The sequence below is a fragment of the Homarus americanus genome, unplaced genomic scaffold (genome assembly GCF_018991925.1).
Source record: "Homarus americanus isolate GMGI-L3 unplaced genomic scaffold, GMGI_Hamer_2.0 scaffold37032, whole genome shotgun sequence".
Taxonomy (NCBI): Eukaryota; Metazoa; Arthropoda; class Malacostraca; order Decapoda; family Nephropidae; genus Homarus; species Homarus americanus.
Genome location: NW_024731852.1, coordinates 1,943,429 through 1,954,564, shown reverse-complemented (window position 1 = coordinate 1,954,564; position 11,136 = coordinate 1,943,429). Strand labels below are relative to the sequence as shown.

Here is an 11,136-nt window from a genome sequence, read left to right as displayed (position 1 = left end):
CTCTTAGGGATTATGGGGAAACTTTTGTCGTGGCCCTCGACATCTCCAAAGCATTTGACAGGGTATGGCACAAGTCTTTGCTATCTAAACTTCCCTCTTTTGGTTTCTCTCCCCCACTTTCTTCTCTCATCTCTAGCTTCCTTGAGAATCGATCCATGGCAGTTGTTGTCGAGGGATCGCTCTTTCTCTACCAATAGTGGCGTCCCACAGGGTTCTGTTCTTTCACCAACTCTCTTTCTTCTTTTTATCAATGATTTACTTCACACTACAACTAATTCTATCCATTCTTTCGCCGATGATTCTACTCTTCACTCTTCCTCACATTTTCCCCTTCCTCCTAACTCTCAAACTAGATCTGTTTCTAGAACTGATATCATTACTTCTATCAACGCGGATCTGTGCAGCATCTCTGAATGGGGAGATACAAACTTGGTTAAGTTCAATAGTAACAAAACTCAATATTTACCAATTACACTTTGTACTATAGGAACAGAAATGGTTGATTTAAACTATTGCTCCAAACTGCACCACACCCAAAATATATACCATAGTGCCATCTTTGACATATACAGTAAATGAACTTTTGTAAACTGTACTGTACATACTTAATGTCACATGATGTGGCAATGTTTGTTTGGTCAAGTGATGTATAGTGCATGTCATTAGTGTAACGGTCGGTGCCAAATCGTCGTTATTTGGCGCCATTCATTTTTAGATATACCTGTATCTCATTTATGAGACATTGTTTATCTAAGCCAAGAGTTGTTACGTCTTGCATATTTCATCTCCGTCGTCAGAAAATGTAACGGCGCGATGTTGAGCAATTTGTTGCCAGACTATGGATGATAGATAAGATCTGTCCATATCATATATTAAGTCTTCAACACAAGATATTTATTGTCAACTCCAAATTAAATATCTTGTGAATAAAACTTTTCAATTTGGTCTTGTCTCATGTCATGCCTTTACACAGGTGTGTTACCAAAGTCAGAATAAAAGATTGTTTCCGGCCAGCTTTTTTCTTTTATTATGTCCTCCGTAATATTCCCCCCGCCGAGAGCCTCCGTCGTTTATTTTTAATGTAGACGGAGACCGAAATCACTAATTTACGGTTTACGACGAGACGCGAACGTGAAACGTCACGGAAGAAATATTTATTCACCTACAAAGCACTTGGAGATAGTTTATTACTGCCACACGATCAGAGTTTCGTTGTTTTACCCCGTAATTTCCTTCATGTTTCGTGCCCTGCCCGCTATGGGTGATTTATGATCGTAGATAGAGAAAAAAAATTATAAAATTAAAGAAAAAGTTGTATCCATGTTATTACGAACATCCAAACATTTGTGGATAAAATGAATGAAATAGAAAAACTGCTTCTGGTGTTAAACATTTAAACCACGGCTTTGAGACTGTCTCGGCGACTACCGCGATTGTGCTGCATTCTGGAAAGGGATCAAGCGACTGATGGGTTCCACCTCTAGCACGGTCCCTTACCTGCTCGACCAAAACAACGTAAAAATATTCGAGGAAGAAAACCAAGAACAACTACATCGGCGATATTTACGAAAGATCTTTACCATTAGTGAACGAGGGCTTCGACAGGGAGTTTGAGGAGGACATTTTCGGTCAGTTGCAGGACCATCAGCACCTGCTCCAGCCGCTCCCACGGACTGACTTGACCAGACTGGTGGACGGAAGCTACCTGACGGAACGCATTGTTCCTGCAGATGTGTCAGCCGTCATAAAAGGGTTTAAAAACAAATCACCTGGTCAAAGTCACATTAACAAGAAGATCCTGGCTCAACTCCCCGACAACATGATAGAGAGGCTTGCTCATATATGCAACGCCTGCCTCGCCTCTGGATACTTCCCTAAGATGTTCAAAATCGCCGTTATTCGCCTCATACCAAAAGCAGGGAAGCCTCCAAACAAAGTCGAAAACTTTCGACCAATATCGCTGCTAGAGGTACCTGCCAAAATCTTCGAAAAAATAGTCAACAAGCGATTGCGGATGTATCTGGAGGACGAAGACGTGCATAATCCCCGCCAGTACCGAGGCACATCCACCGCCATAGCTCAGGCCTACGAGCAGATCGCCAATGCCATGACTGGCACGCAGGGCTGCAGTATAAGATCATACAACTGGGGCTACCCGAAAATCTGACTCGCCTGCTGTGCAACTTCATTACGGATCGCAGAGCCAAAATTAAGATGCAAGAACATTTTGGAGAAGAATTCTCACTATCGAGCGGCGTGCCTCAGGGCTCTTGTCTCTCACCAACACTTTACACGGCTGACCTGCCACCCCCAATCGTCGGCAGCGAGTACGTCATGTATGCAGACGATGTAACACAGATCGTCACCTGCCCAGGAAGGTCCACAGCAAGGATGGCGCGACTCACTGCTCGGGCAATAGAGGAGATCTCGGAGTATGAAAATAAATGGAAAATAAAAACAAACAAAACGAAATTTGAGGTCATACCCATAGCCAAATTCAAGCCGGCCCCATTGATGATCGACGACGAAGAGATTGAGTACTCTAAACAAGGCAGGTTGCTCGGCCTCATCATTTCTCGGACGGGCATCATTCCCCACGTGAAGGACAGACTAAATAAAGCCAAAGTCGCCGCAGCCAAATTAAAACGTTTTAAATTGATGCCTGAGAAGATACAAGTTCACCTGTACAAGGCGCTGGTGAGGCCTGTGTTGGAGTACCCATCTATACCACTCGTCACACTCGGGAAGACCAGACTACAACAACTACAGAGCTTCCAAAACAAGTGTTTGAGGTCAGCCAGTGGCCAAGCGCCACCCTACCAGGAGACAGTGGAAACCATCCACCTAAGAAATAAAACAGAGGCCCTCAACTTCAGGTTCCATCGCCTAGGGAAGAAGGTTTGGGACAAGCTCCTGGACGACCCTCACAGCCCAGACCACCTACGCAGGGAAGACATCAACGGAGGGAGACCCCACGCCTGGTGGCCCCGGAGTCTGCCCACACTACAACAACCCAACCCGCGATCCATCTATGTCCGCCACAGTGATCCACCTTAGATTAAAACTTAGATGATATAAATTCACATTTAACAAGTCACAATTAAGTGAGTCCATAACGTAATACAGTATAAGATGTTAATAAACTTGTAATTGTAAAATCAATCTAGTCATTGTGCAACCTCATTCTAAATCCTAGGTTAGCTTAGTTAGCCAACAAACTCTGTAATATGTAAAACAAGGGGTGTCGTCCCCCTCTGTTTAACTCATTAAACTTCTTTTCCAACCTTTCCCCCCACGACTATATGTTGTGACTTCTCCATCCTTCATGTCTGGCTGTGCCTTGAGCCCCAGCATGCCTTCCACCCTTTCCCCACCTTAACCTAAAAAAAAAGAAAGACCGGCGCCGAGCCCACGTGTTTCCGAGGGACCGCCTGCACCTTTCAGTCACTCGCCTGTGGTGTCCCCGAAGATACTACTAATGTTTGGAAAGGCCGTTGTCCAAATACCATCCGGAGATGCTTGTCACTGACCTGTCAGATTCAGAAGAGAAAATGTCTTTAAATTGCAAAAACTCATCTAGAACAGATGCTTCCAGGTCACTGGAATAGGTACTGACAGCTAAACCGCTTCTTTATTTGTGTGCTCTAATTCATTCGTAATATGGTGTAGAAATTGTCCACCTTGGATCAAGTTGAGTTTCAGTGCCAACTGATTCATCCAAGAAATGTTTTCTCTTTTTTGTTGTCTCTGTGTAGACAGGCTCAGGAAAAGCCCTAGCCTGATCTTCTATTTCATGAAACTGACCCTGTTTCATTTCTGAGACGAAGATGATCAAGCTCTCATACAGTTTCACAACTGACAGAAGGTGGGTGTGATCTTTTTGAAGTGATAAGCTGGTTGCATTAAACCTTGTTAAGATTTTATACCATATTACAGTAAGAAGTGGTGTTTGAAATGCTTCCATTCGTCTTATGAGGCCTTGACCTATTTTGTTCTCAAGGTAATGTAAAAACACTGCTTTAACAGCATCAGCCCTCGCACTCCAGCGAGTTTCTGAAAGGGATTTCGCTACAATCCCTTCAGCAGGTAGTGCAGCTGATGATCCCATCTGTATGTGGAATGTTGAGAAGAAGCTGTATAAGGCTTGCAAAAATCTGGAATTTGAAACAGACCCAAGGTTCAAGGAGTGACCTGCACAAGGGACGTAATATGCCAGGGGATTGACAGCCTTTATTCTGGCAGTGTAAATGCCTGACATATTGACAGCATTGTCATAACTCTGCCCTCAAGACGAACTTGTAATTAACTGCACAACAGTTGAGGCTATGCTCTGTGCACCATGGTGATGTATGTCTATGAAGTTATAGAAATCGCTCAACTATGAATGTAAGTATGACTAACATCTGGTTTGGAATCTACACCAACTGACTAATATTTGGCTTGTTTCACTTCACTTATGATAATTGATTGACCATTTGCTCACAAATCGTTTTTGAGAGATATGAAGTGTTTGCTGGTGCAAGAAAAGGGTCCAATTTGGCCAGGAGTTGCAAGGTAATTCCCATTGCTGCTAGAGCCTATTGTTTCATCACTACCTCTGAGAGGAAGACCTCTCGATGTTGAAATTTGTAGTGTTTCAACTATGCGCAATAGAAGTTCTTTGCAGTATTTTCTCTCCAATTGTAGTTGCAAAGCCAAAGTGGAATCAATTCGCCTTGCTGTAATTGCCCTCACACCCCAACTGAGATTTTATGCTCTCTGCCACTTTCACGTTCGGCAACTGTACGCCGGCAGTTTTTCCAGTCGCTAAACGCATTGAACGCAAAATACATCTCCAGTTTTTGGAGAATACACAAGCCATTCCCTTTTTCATCATGTAAACAAGGCTTTGAGCACATACCGAACTCTTTCCTTTTCAGTTCTTGAGAAGTCACCTTGTTCCACAGAATGTTTCTTATAATTCAACTGAGATGAATCAGACGAAGCTTCAGTCACAGGTGGTATCGTAGGGTTACGCGATGTTGTCCCGCACTCGGGATGGGTTGGAGAAAGGAAACTGTTAATGGTGGTTTTCTTATATAAAATATATTATATACAAAACAGTCTGGTGCTGGGAAGTTGCTGCTTGGAAGAGGAGACGAGATGTGGCGTGTTCAGGAACGTAGGGTAGAATGAATTTCAACGGCGAGGTCATACACTCGGCTACCGGAAGTAAACCCGGATGCCAGCGTCGATGGTGGCAACCCCCCCCGTGAGAAACTCGCCGAATCCCGTCTCATTGGAATGCGGCTAGGCTTGTCAGTTTGTAGGGGAGAGTATCCATTAGGGTACTCCCGTTGCTGTAGGTGCCGATTTAGTTAATCTTAGCTGACCTCGTTTCGTCATCCGAATCACTAAAGTGAACCTCTACTGTGTCATCCCCTGGGAGTTTACTGTCACTGGATCTCCTTTTGGTTTAAAAAATGTCAGCTTTGGCTACTTTTAAGTTCCTCTTTCGTGAGCAGGGCCAGGGCCTCTCTACATATCAGGGCTGGTCGACTTGAAGCCACACGAATGACTCCAGTCATGTCTTACTTTTGTGTGTGTGTTGGGAATTTGTACACTATCAATAAATATACAGTTAATTAAAAATGTGTCAATGTTCTAATTTCCTCAATATAACTGCATATGGCTTCCAAAGAAGTGTTCAAATTTTACAGCCCCCGAACTCCCAGATGTTAAGGCTCGTTTCACTCGCCACCCCACCCTCTTGGGTAGTTATAATGAGGGGGGCCTCCACAAAGAGGCTGGCTGCCCATGGGTAGTGTGTGCAGGTCAGAGTTGGCGGTACAGTGTGTGTGAAAAGTGTTTCAATACGGTTGGTAAATTGGATTTGATGTTCGGGCATCAAAATGATCTAATTTCAGTAGTACTTGGAAACTTGTGGCTATCCCCAAGGACAAGCCACTCGTCTAGTTTTACTAACAACAAAGACAGTTGAAGCTTTTTCAACATCACTTAATGGATGTTCCAACTATAATCAGTTGCCTTAACATATACCAGCACTGTTGCAATTTCAAATTGTGTCGTTATATTAAAGGCCCGTCCACTCGATCGAGCAGTGCCCGTCGTTGAGCGAAATCTTGGTCAGCCTGCCTGGTGGTATATAAGTATTACAAATGTTATACGTATATGTTCCCCGCTCAATGTATAACCAAATAAGCTTATGCAATGCACAATAGTGGCGTGATGGGAGATTGTTTATGTAATGAGGACGTGCGTGTGTGTTCTTCGTTCCTGCCGCTCTCGTCCCGTAGCTTCCTGTTTATGCATATCATAACTCAATCAATTTTTATGGACTACAAATCTCACCTGCAAGTAATCTTCCTCGAGTACTTCATACATGGCTTGACATGTTGCAGGTATTATGCGAGACAAACTTTGTTTCGATATCCTCGTGACGTGTAGGTGCACACCAGTTGAAAGATATACGAACGTTGCCTCTACAGGTATAGTCTCCCTCATATTGGTATCCTGGTTTTTTTTATATATGGTTCCACTTTCGCTCGAAGTTTGTAAAAGGTGTTGGAGACCTTTGTCATGTAATTGGTGATGTCTCGCTCGTGTCCATCTTGCAGTTTAACTCACAAACCAGTCTCCGCTTTTATTCTTTCTGTACTTCCCACTTAATTATACCTTGCTCACGGCTCTGACATGCACAACCGTCGTCATTACATCTTTAACCCACTTTGCTTTTTCAATGCAATTTTTCTCAATTTCAAAGCCTTTCCCATGTTGAACAAGTAAAAGGCAGGCAGGCAGTCTTTTAGATTAAAATACTCCAATAATATACATTGCGGCGGAAATCCAATCGAAGAAGTGTTTTGGAATTGTCCAAACTACCGACTCCAAATTCAGTACATGACCAGACCTCTAATTTTACCTTTATTTTGACTGAACATTGAAAGACTTGGGGTCTATATTTAGTATTGCAGTGGTCATAGATGGAAGTTCATATTTTTATTTATAGGTTAGATTTTCAAATGTCTCGCTTGGAATTTAGTATTTTACCACTTCTGGTGTTATTAGACTATACCAAGATTAGTTTAAACCAGTGAAGATCGTACTATAGTACAGGGCCACTCTGGATGCGAGAATGTGTACTTTGAACGATTGGAAAGTAAAAACTCGCACATTAATTTCATCATTTGTCCATTCGGTTATGTGGTGAAGAAGTAATACTATTTTAAGATGAATAGAGCTGTATTTCCCGAAGCGTTTAACACCATTAAGTAGAGTATTTGAGAACTATTTCTGGGCAAACATCAGACGTAGAGATTTTATTATACTTTGGGTTTTGATTTAGTAAAAGCAAGGATTTGGATTATTCCATAAACAGAATAACTTTATTGGTTACATATACTGGACATCCAATATGTACACGTTTGAATTTACTTGCACAGAATGTAATGCAATACAGCTCACGACCCACAAATGGGGTGGAAGAAATAATAAAGATGCTGGAAAGCAGTTTTTTGGGAGACAAATTGCTTGTAGTTTAACACTAGGAAACTCACTAAAATGCTGTGGGAAGGATCCTCTAACCGCGGTAGAACTGGAGTAGGAAAGGAATTGTTGCGATCGAGTTCTCCAGCAATAGGTAAAAACCAAGACAACTTTTGTAGAAGCTCCGAATTGTTCTTGTGGCGAGACTGCAGCTTCCTCGGTCAACTCGTATTGGGTTCACGGTCGTCTCAGGAGCGTGTTCTAGAAAAAGCAATAAGATTAATGTAGTGTTATCCTGGCGGAATGGTTTAACGCCAAACTCATTTAAAATGTTTAGTTTAGTTAATATCAAGATTAATAAAATTTACCTTTTTTTTTTTGTCAAGTGAAAATTCAAACAATAGCTTCCCAATCACCTACAAATAATTTACAAGCAAAATATTTCAAGATACACTTACACTACTGTACAGTAGATGTTGTAGCGTCGTCGCGTGCCAGTGTTCTGTGTTCACGTCCGTCTACCAGGCTTTATATACAGGCGGCCCACACTCCCTGACCAATCACAAGCTGTTTTAAGTTAAGTTGTAGCCAATGGGAACATTCCCTTGTTATGACGTCAAAGTGACACCATGCCGGAGCGAAACGCCGGCAGGTTTGGTTGTTTGATGAGTAAACGATTTAAACGTTATAGTGACACGAGAGTAGTGTAAAACGTGAAAGGAAAATATTATGAAATCGTATTCACTGCTTTACTTATCTTGGATAGAAATTGTGAATATATTACAACAGCAATATTGGCCTCACTTTAAGTGTGAGACATTGTTAAGAGACATATACATGAAAATAGTACTATTGTAATATTAAAAAAGTCATAAACTTAAATAGAATAGCCTAAAGAAGTTAATATGAGGAATAAAATAAGATCACAAAGAGAGAGAAACAATGAACAACAAAGCACCGAGTTAATAATATTAACCTTTACTTGAAATTGACCATACAGCAGAAACACTAAAATTAACAAAAGACAGACATATGTTACAACAATGGAGAAGAAAACGTACACGTTACAACAAAGTAGAGTAGAGTCGTGAGCAGGGCCGGATTCAAGAGTGGGCAGTTGCCGAGGGGCCTCCACATATTATAATATTGTATTGATTTGGTTTATTTTATTTTCAATCTTTAAAATTCATGTTTATCACGTGATAGAAATTAGGCTAGCTACTCGTTGAAATTCACGACTGGGTGGTTTTCCTATGAACCGTCTATTTTTAATGAATGCTGTTGTTTGTGTTGCTAATAATATGATATTTAGAATTGCGGAACTCCCAGATGTTTAAGTTCGCTTCACTCGCCACCCCACCCTCTTGGGGTAGTTATAATGAGGGGGGCCTCCACAGGTCTAATAAATCCGGCACTGGTGGTAAGTGGTATTAAGAACCTGGCAGGCCTCTCCATACAGTGTACCTTTAGACTAACATAACTAATATTTAACAATTAACATTGAACTAACATGTTAGCCAAAAAAAAAATGTGATTACCCTCCCAGCTACACAAGGACCTGGGCGGGCTCACTAACTCCAACAATAATAAAAATAATAATAATAAGCAGCATTATATAAATAAACCAATATTAATACAAAGGTCTGACGACCCAAGGGAGCAGAACAAAGATAAAACACCAATAAGAAAGATGAAGCGATCTGGTTGAGCCCAGATTGTTTCTACTACTGTATTTCAGTTTCACCACTTTTCCCTCAACCCCTAATAATCTTCTTTTACCTCTTAACTAAAGACTTCGTACTCGTACTCGTGCTGTTTGTCCTCTGCGGATGAATATAATATACTCGTTAGTTACATGGGGTATGGCTTACATCGACCAGTTTCTAGTTGACATAGCAATGGTTAGAGAGATATTTACTTTCACAATTTGATAATGATTTATTGGGTCAGGTCTCAGGTCACACGTAGCTTAGAGAGTAAATGTGGTACCTGATAATATAGAGTACATTTATGTCAAGGAATTATTATATAACATTTAGTAGCACGTGGATTAGTATACGTAACATGGCATAGTATAGAATGTTACCACGATGTTTTTGTTTTACATTGTTTTAATTAAGTTATAAATATATACTGTACGTAAAGTATTTGACGGTAATGGGAAAACATTACTCGGGTCTTGACTTTATTAAATTCACCGTTGATAGTTCTCACCAAGGAATGGATATGTGAGTGACTGACTGTAGGGTATCTTGTTATTTCTATCTTGGAAGAAAACTTTATTGACTACGATACTGCCACCGTAGGCTGTGAGTTGCTATCATAACTTTTTGGTTCGTTAGCTTATCACAAATTCTGTGGGTCACCTATGTTTATGGTGCAAATACCCAAGAGCAGTTTATCTGGATAATCCCCTCGTTTGGTTGTGACGGTGTTTACCGGAGAAGAAGTTCGGGGTCCCGGAAAGCACGAATCTGGCAGTTTTGAGCTGGGAAACTTTGGCTATATTTCATGAAATGGACTTTGTTGGAGTTTGTTTGAATAATGTTGAAGATGACACCAGATTTTTTTAATGTATCCTTGTACTTTGACGCCAAGGTGAAGAATAAAATGCTGAAAATTTGAAGTTATTCGAATGAGCTGGTTCGGTGAGCAGAGAGCAAATAATTTGACGGTTCGCCGGGAAGTTTGGGGTATTTAAAGGTCGAACCGGCAAGGATGCATCAGTTACAATCCGATCCTTGTGTCTGGTGTTAGAACTCCTTTAGTTTGTAAAGAAGAAAAGATATGAAAAGTGTAGTATTTAAAGTTGTGTTTAGACATTTGGCTGTTAGTGTTCCGCATTGGAAATGTTTTCTTAAACATTTTTCTGTGGTTTTTAATACAAGTCATAGAAGTATTTGACTTGTGGCCTGTGAAACATATTTAAGATTTCTGTCTGTGGTTAACTAGGGAGATTTTGAAGTTGTTCTTAATTCAAGTTCTTAGAGTACAGGATATTTAAATTGAAGACGGTAGTTTAATTGAAATGAAATCCTTTAAGTGTTTAACGTGTTAAGTGGTTTAAAAAGTTGAAGTGTTAATAGTGTACTTTGTGAAATTGGCGGAATATGTTGTGTTTTTGCAAGAAATCGTGTCATCTCGTTGGTGAGTGATGGAAAGTGAATTCATGAGCATGTAGATTGTGTAGCAATTTCATTATTGAAATATTGTCTCGATCTGAAGTTGTTTGGATGCGAAGTTCAATGCAGTTTTAAGTGATGGTGGTGGAATCTTGAAAATGAGTGATAAGAAAAATAAAAGATGCAGCATATATGTGTACATTGAGCTTGGACAGTTCATAGTGATCGTGAAAGAAAAAAGATGCAGCATTTGTGTGTCGAGTAGTAAACCATACGTGTGTGTTTTGATGCGTATAGTAGGAGATTGGAGGTGTTGTGCATATAGTAAACCGGAAAAGAAAATAAATCTCCCGACAGCGACGTTTTGGTAAATGAGGGGTGAGGGCAGGTAAGTGACTATTGATGTTTAGTTTCTTTAGCGAGGTAAAGATTGGGATTTGACATGAATAACAATATTGATATGGGTGAGCCAATTGGTAGCCTGCTTTGAGTGTATGAAAAATAAGCGGCATAAAGCACGAGACCCAGG

General features: G+C 40.8%; 1 long non-coding RNA gene across 1 annotated transcript; it reads right to left on the bottom strand.

Annotated features, from left to right (window-relative positions):
* Positions 1-7,357: 7,357 nt before the first annotated feature.
* Positions 7,358-7,983, bottom strand: LOC121867886. Its single transcript, XR_006089257.1, has 2 exons — positions 7,944-7,983; positions 7,358-7,746 (listed from the first exon to the last, which is right to left on the bottom strand). It is a non-coding gene; the product is annotated as an uncharacterized LOC121867886 (long non-coding RNA).
* Between the last annotated feature and the right edge of the window lie 3,153 nt (positions 7,984-11,136).